This window comes from Cherax quadricarinatus, chromosome 54 (assembly GCF_038502225.1).
Source record: "Cherax quadricarinatus isolate ZL_2023a chromosome 54, ASM3850222v1, whole genome shotgun sequence".
NCBI lineage: Eukaryota > Metazoa > Arthropoda > Malacostraca > Decapoda > Parastacidae > Cherax > Cherax quadricarinatus.
The window spans coordinates 13,448,053-13,456,493 of record NC_091345.1 but is presented as its reverse complement, the minus strand read 5'-3'; positions in this window follow the sequence as shown (position 1 = coordinate 13,456,493).

The following is an 8,441-nucleotide window of genomic DNA, read 5'->3' as shown; positions in this document are numbered from 1 at the left end:
ACTCCCTGAGGTAGCGAAAAAGATCACTGGAGGTTAAACCAGAATATGAGCAAGCATTTTGCTGGTGGGTGGGAACCATATCTGCAGAGGGTAAATGGCGGTAGCAGCGACCGCTTCTTGGAGGCGGTGGAGAAGACGCGAAGAATGGCACATCCTCGCCATCACTGTCTCCAACACTCCTCCCTCACCTCTCTTCTCCAACAATGCCTTCCACTAACACTGATCTCTTAAATTTTATCCCTTTTTTATGTACCGTAGCAGGCCGCAAAGCTCACAGTGTTTGGTAACTCAGTCTATAAGGATTTCTGCTGCTGCTGTTGCTGCTGCTGTTGTTACTATTGTTGTTTCTGCTATTGTTACTGCTGCTGCTGCTTCTGCTGCTCTTACTGTTGCTGCTGGCTGGCTTCCCGTTGTCATTCAGAGCCATCGTTCCTGGGCCGTTTCTCACCTCATCCTGCAAAAAAAAAGGACCATTGAGGACTGTCTTAGATACATAATTACACTTCCAAGAGAACAAGGAGAAAATAATTAATGGGGAGAAATGACAAAACTTTAAACAAATTAAGAATGATTTACGTTGAAAATTTATGATAGGTTGAATTTTGATTGTTGTTTGGGTCTGCAGGAAAGATGAAGAGAGACAAGAGTTAGTATTATAACAGTACATAGAGAGGTATTAACTCTGAAACACAAACAAAATTCGAGGGAAGACTAAGAGGATACGAGAGCTGGAGGACAAGTGAATTCTATTCACTTGCTCGCCATTTGTGAATAGAATTCCTTTGTGAATTCTGTGCACTTGCCCTTTACTTGTGAATTTTATTCACTTGCCCTACACTTGTGAAGAGAATTTACTCTTGGATTCTATTCACAAGTGAATTCTATCCACCTGCCGCTTCACCGCGCGGGTTGACATCTTCGTCACACCCGTCACAACAAGGGTTCCCGTTTCTTCACAGATAATTCAAGCTAGATACCGAGACATCATAAAGTTGTCTGACTTTCTTTTACTTCTTTTCACATATCCAGCAAGCTTAAAAACTCCTAGTTATTAAGTCTTTGGGTCTAATTAACCGACCGATTTTCCGATTTCAGTTTATAAATGCTCAGGTGGCTTGATCCAAAGAATTGGGGCTGTTTTCGTTCTCTTGACTGCCTCTCATTCCCCAAGGCGTTCTATGATCCATATGAGTTTAGCGCTTCTCCTGACCCCCCCCTCCCCCGCCCCGTGAAAGTAATAAATTCTGATATACACAATAACACAAACACACACACAAAAAATGTAAATACCGGACCTAACGCACACGTAACTTGTTAAAAATATCAACGAAAACGCTCATTGCTCTAGAGGTTGCCCGACTAACGAAGAAGAGTGCTTATTGGTCAACAGCGAGCACTACCAACGAAGAGTGCTCATTGGTCAACAGCGAGCCCGGTCAACGAAGAAGAGTGCTCATTGGTCCATCAGGCTCTGCAGCAACTGCACGTAAATCTATTTGTTGATCTTGAAATTAGTGACAGGACGGGCGGCTCACGGGATTGACTCAAGTTTTCAGGAGCTATGGCTCAATCCCTGCAACCACAGTTAGGTGATTATACACACACACACACACGAGCGCACACACACACACACACACACACACACACACATATATATATATATATATATATATATATATATATATATATATATATATATATATATATATATATATATATATATGGCCCGATCGCTGAAAAGATGCTTGCCAACATGCTCAGGGCTGCAACATCAGATAGGGAGACTGCCCTTCTCCAGGCTGTGAGCGCACCTCACTCCAGGGACTTCCTCCAAAACAGTTCCCATATCGGCAATGGGAACGCGCCTCGACACTAAGACCCTCCGTATTGCAGTGGCTCTGCGCCTTGCTGCCCCAATTCACACAGAATATATGTGTATTTGCGGCGATGCGTAAGCAGACCAATATGGTCTACGTGGTCTTAACTGTTCCAAAACCAAGGGCTGGCATGCAAGACACAGTGAGGTCAACGACATCAAAAGAGAACCCTTGCTACAGCTGGATGCCCAGCTGAGAGGGAATCACTAGCAGCCAACAATACCCACAACCCAGCAAACCGCCCCGACGGGATCACCATCTATCCTTGGAAGATTGGCAAGCTCTTAGCATGGGACTATACCTGTGTGTCTACACTGGCTGACACCTATATCCATCACAGTGTTGGACGACAGGGAGGAGCTGCTGACCACAGGGAGGAGTACAAGATCAGCAAGTACAGGGACATAAGCCAACAATATCAATTTGTCCCAGTGAGATCAGAGACCTTGGGATCATGGGGAAAAAATGCCACACGTTTCCTTAAAAAATTGGGTTCAAGACTCATCGACACCACCAGGGACCCAAGGGCAGCCACTTTCATGTTCCAGCGCCTCAGCGTGGCCATCCAGAGGGAAAATGCTTGCTGCATACTTGGCTCGCGTCCAGCCTCGGATGAGCTGGAGGAAATTCATAATCTTTAATACATTGTACCACTGTATTCATGTTTGTGTTTTCTGTAAATGTATTCTGTTTATTAATAAATGTTCACACAGAATATAAAATATAGGGGGTGGTAGGAGAAGAAAATATTCAAACAGCTCCGGGGAGAACCTTGAGTTTTCCCTGAGGTACGTTTATTGTCTTCTCTGAGGATGACGGTCCCCAGTCCAGCTACAGAGGTGGTACCTATATATATATATATATATATATATATATATATATATATATATATATATATATATATATATATATATATATATATATGTGTGTGTGTGTGTGTGTGTGTGTGTGTGTGTGTGTGTGTGTGTGTGTGTGTGTGTGTGTGTGTGTGTGTGTGTGTGTGTGTGTGTGTGTGTGTGTATGTGTGTGTATGTATGTATGTGTGTATGTATGTATGTACTATACCCACTACTGCTGCTAATACTAATAATAATACTATAGGAGCAGACACAAGACACCTGGTACAGGTAAGACACGCTCTCAGCTGCCTCCAATTAGTCGAATCTGTAAATCAAAACATGATATTGAAGCTGTCAGTCACACTGCGGGAGGTGGTTGCTGCGTGATGCTGTCACTCCAACTGTCTGTCTGCTTGTCTGTCATCCAGATTTTGCTGCTTCCGCTAGTGCTGCTGCCGCTCGTGTGTCTGTCTCTGAATTTTCTATACAATATAGCTGGAAGGTGTTTCGGGGGTCAACGCCCCCCTCAGACTGGTCCATGACCAGTACGTTATAAAACATTCGTATATTTCTTGAAATGAATAGATAATCATCATCCTCAGTAATAATATTTTTTGCCATCAGAGTTTGAGCAAAAGCAAGAAAAAAAGTAACAGTGAAATGTAAAATAAATCTCAAAATCTGTAAAGGATTTTGTTTTATTGTAAATCAACACTTAAAAGAAAGTTTAATGATTTTTTTAAATATATTACCATCTATTGACAGGAAATAATAAAAAATAAATTTAATTTTTAAAGGGGTGGAGGGGTAAACCAGCAGAAGGCCTCGGTCAGGTGGCCAAAAGCTCCAGCTCTGGATCATTATATGACTAAGATCCGCGTCAAACGTACCTATCCTGACCAAACTTAGCTATCCTGACCAAACTTGGCTATCCTGAACAAACTTAGCTATCCTGACCAAACTTACTTAGCCTGTCTTAATCTATTTATGGTTAGCTGCGACGTAGAATAAATTACTCACAATTAGTCCTTTAAAAGAGACAACAGATAACAGAAAGTCAAAATAAAAAAGAGAATTTGATGAAGTTAACTACAACTAACAATGAGCCGCTTGTTATGTGTGTGTGTGTGTGTGTGTGTGTGTGTGTGTGTGTGTGTGTACTCACCTATTTGTACTCACCTATTTGTGGTTGCAGGGGTCGAGTCCTAGCTCCTGGCCCCGCCTCTTCACCGGTTGCTACTAGACCCTCTCTCTCCCCGCTCCATGAGCTTTATCAAACCTCGTCTTAAAACTGTGTATGGTTCCTGCCTCCACTACGTCATTTTCTAGGCTATTCCACTGCCTTACAACTCTATGACTGAAGAAATACTTCCTACTATCTCTCTGACTCATTTGTGTCTTCAACTTCCAATTGTGGCCTCTTGTTTCTGTGTCCCCTCCCTGGAACATCCTGTCCTTGTCCACCTTGTCTATTCCACGCAGTATTTTATATGTCGTTATCATGTCTCCCCTGACCCTCCTGTCCTCCAGTGTCGTCAGGCCGATTTCCCTTAATCTTTCTTCATAGGACATTCCCCTTAGCTCTGGAACTAACCTTGTTGCAAACCTTTGTACTTTCTCTAGTTTCTTGACGTGCTTTATCAAGTGCGGGTTCCAAACAGGTGCTGCATACTCCAGTATGGGCCTGACATACACGGTGTACAGTGTCTTGAATGATTCCTTACTAAGGTGTCGGAATGCTGTTCTCAGGTTTGCCAGGCGCCCATATGCTGCAGCAGTTATCTGATTGATGTGTGCTTCCGGAGACATGCTCGGTGTTATACTCACCCCAAGATCTTTCTCCTTGAGTGAGGTTTGCAGTCTTTGGCCACCTAGCCTATACTCTGTCTGTGGTCTTCTGTGCCCTTCCCCTATCTTCATGACTTTGCATTTGGCAGGATTAAATTCGAGAAGCCATTTGCTGGACCAGGTGTCCAGTCTGTCCAGGTCTCTTTGAAGTCCTGCCTGGTCCTCATCAGATTTAATTCTCCTCATTAACTTCACATCATCTGCAAACAGGGACACTTCTGAGTCTAACCCTTCCGTCATGTCGTTCACATATACCAAAAATAGCACTGGTCCTAGGACCGACCCCTGTGGGACCCCGCTCGTCACAGGTGCCCACTGTGATACATCATTACGTACCATGACTCGTTGTTGCCTCCCTGTCAGGTATTCTCTGATCCATTGCAGTGCCCTTCCTGTTATATGTGCCTGATCCTCTATCTTTTACACTAATTTCTTGTGAGGAACTGTGTCGGAGGCTTTCCTGCAGTCCAAAAAAATGCAGTCTACCCACCCTTCTCTCTCGTGTCTTCCGTTACTTTGTCATAAAACTCCAGTAGGTTTGTGACGCAGGATTTTCCTTCCCTGAATCCGTACATGTTGTCATTTATAAGCTTGTTCTGTTCCAGGTGCTCCATCACTCTCCTCCTGATAATCTTCTCCGTGACTTTGCATAATATACATGTCAGTGACACTGGTTTATAGTTTAGTTCCTCGTATCTGTCTCCTTTCTTAAAAATGGGGACTACATTTGCCGTCTTCCATACCTCAGGTAGTTGCCCAGTTTCAATGGATGTGTTGAAAATTGTTGTTAGTGACACACACAGCGTCTCTGCTCCCTCTCTAAGGACCCACGGAGAGATATTGTCCTGTCCCGCCTTCTTTGAGGTATCAAGTTCACTTAGCAGCTTCTTCACCTCCTCGGTTGTGTGTATTTCATCGAGAAGTTGTTGGCATATTCCTTGTTGGTGTACCCCGCTGTTCTGATTTCCCAGAGTCCTTTCTTTCTCTGTTGTAAATACTTCCTTATATCTCATGTTGAGCTCCTCACATACTTCTTGGTCGTTTCTTGTAAGCTCCCCACCTTCCTTCCTCAGCCTGATTACCTGGTCCTTGACTGTTGTCTTCCTTCTGATTTGGCTATACAATAGCTTCGGATCAGACTTGACTTTAGATACTATATCGTTTTCGTACTGTCGCTGGGCATCCCTCCTTATCTGTGCATACTAGTTTCTGGCTCTCTGACTAATCTCTATTTTCCTGGGTCTTGTGTCTTCTGTACTTTTTTCATTCTCTAGCACACTTAGTTTTCGCCTCCCTACACCTTTGGGTAAACCAAGGACTCGTTCTGGTCTTCCCATTATTTCTGATGCCCTTGGGGACAAACTTTTCCTCTGCCTCCTTGCATTTTGTTGTTACACAGTCCATCATTTAGTTTACTGATTTTCCTACCAATTCTTTTTCCCACTGAACCTCCTGCAGGAAGTTCCTTATGCCTGTGTAGTCCCCCTTTTGTAGTTTGGCTTTTCCCATCCTACTCCTGTTACCCTTTCCACTTGTAACTCTACTATGTATTCAAAGCTCAAAACCACGTGATATGTGATGTCCTTGATGTCCGAGCTACTTAGGGTGAATACGAGGTCCAGTCTTACTGGTTCAGCCTCACCTCTCTCTCTGGTAGTATCCCTAACATGTTGATGCATGAGGTTTGCCATGCATGTGTGTGTGCGTGTGTGTGTATGTGTGTACTCACCTAATTGTACTCACCTAATTGTGGTTGCAGCTCCTGGCCCCGCCTCTTCACTGATCGCTACTGGATCCTCTCTCTCTCTGCTTCTTGAGCTTTGTCATACCTCTTCTTAAAACTATGTATGGTTCCTGCCTCCACTACTTCACTTGCTAGGCTATTCCACTTGCTGACAACTCTATGACTGAAGAAATACTTCCTAACGTCCCTGTGACTCGTCTGAGTCTTCAGCTTCCAGTTGTGACCCCTTGTCCCTGTGTCCCCTCTCTGGAACATCCTATCTCTGTCCACCTTGTCTATTCCCCGCAGTATCTTGTATGTCGTTATCATGTCTCCCCTGACCCTTCTGTCCTCCAGTGTCGTCAGTCCGATTTCCCTTAACCTTTCCTCGTACGACATTCCCTTGAGCTCTGGGACTAGCCTTGTTGCAAATCTTTGTACTTTCTCTAACTTCTTGACGTGCTTGACCAGGTGTGGGTTCCAGACTGGTGCTGCATACTCCAGTATGGGCCTAACATACACAGTGTACAGTGTCTTGAACGATTCCTTATTAAGGTATCGGAACGCTATTATCAGGTTTGCCAGGCGCCCGTATGCTGCAGCGGTTATTTGGTTGATGTGTGCCTCCGGTGATGTGCTCGGTGTTATGGTCACCCCAAGGTCCTTCTCCCTGAGTGAGGTCTGTAGTCTTTGTCCACCTAGCCTATACTCTATCTGCGGTCTTCTTTGCCCCTCCCCAATCTTCATGACTGCATTTGGCTGGATTGAATTCGAGAAGCCAGTTACTGGACCACATGTCCAGCCTGTCCAGGTCTCTTTGCAGTCCTGCCTCATCCTCATCCGATTTAATTCTTCTCATCAACTTCACGTCATCTGCGAACAGGGACACTTCAGAGTCTATTCCTTCCATCATGTCGTTCACATATATCAAAAATAGCACTGGTCCTAGAACTGACCCCTGTGGGACCCCGCTTGTAACAGGCGCCCACTGTGATACCTCTTCACGTACCATGACTCGTTGCTGCCTCCCTGTCAGGTATTCCCTTATCCATTGCAGTGCCCTTCCTTTTACGTGTGCCTGATCCTCCAGCTTCTGCACTAATCTCTTGTGGGGAACTGTGTCAAAGGCCTTCCTGCAGTCTAGAAAAACGCAATCTACCCACCCCTCTCTCTCGTGTCTTACTTCTGTTATCTTGTCATAAAACTCCAGGAGGTTTGTGTGTGTGTGTGTGTGTGTGTGTGTGTGTGTGTGTGTGTGTGTGTGTGTGTGTGTGTGTGTGTGTGTGCGTGTATGTGTGCGTGTGTGTTTGTTTGTGTGTGTGTGTGTGTGTGTGTGTGTGTGCATGTACTCACCTAGTTGTACTCACCTAGTTGAGGTTGCGGGGGTCGAGTCCGAGCTCCTGGCCCCGCCTCTTCACTGATCGCTACTAGGTCACTCTCCCTGAGCCGTGAGCTTTATCATACCTCTGCTTAAAGCTATGTATGGATCCTGCCTCCACTACATCGCTTCCCAAACTATTCCACTTACTGACTACTCTGTGGCTGAAGAAATACTTCCTAACATCCCTGTGATTCATTTGTGTCTTCAGCTTCCAACTGTGTCCCCTTGTTACTGTGTCCAATCTCTGGAACATCCTGTCTTTGTCCACCTTGTCAATTCCTCTCAGTATTTTGTATGTCGTTATCATGTCCCCCCTATCTCTCCTGTCCTCCAGTGTCGTCAGGTTGATTTCCCTTAACCTCTCCTAGTAGGACATACCTCTTAGCTCTGGGACTAGTCTTGTTGCAAACCTTTGCACTTTCTCTAGTTTCTTCACGTGCTTGGCTAGGTGTGGGTTCCAAACTGGTGCCGCATACTCCAATATGGGCCTAACGTACACGGTGTACAGGGTCCTGAATGATTCCTTATTAAGATGACGGAATGCTGTTCTGAGGTTTGCTAGGCGCCCATATGCTGCAGCAGTTATTTGGTTGATGTGCGCTTCAGGAGATTTGCCTGGTGTTATACTCACCCCAAGATCTTTTTCCTTGAGTGAGGTTTGTAGTCTCTGACCCCCTAGACTGTACTCCGTCTGCGGCCTTCTTTGCCCTTCCCCAATCTTCATGACTTTGCACTTGGTGGGATTGAACTCCAGGAGCCAATTGCTGGACCAG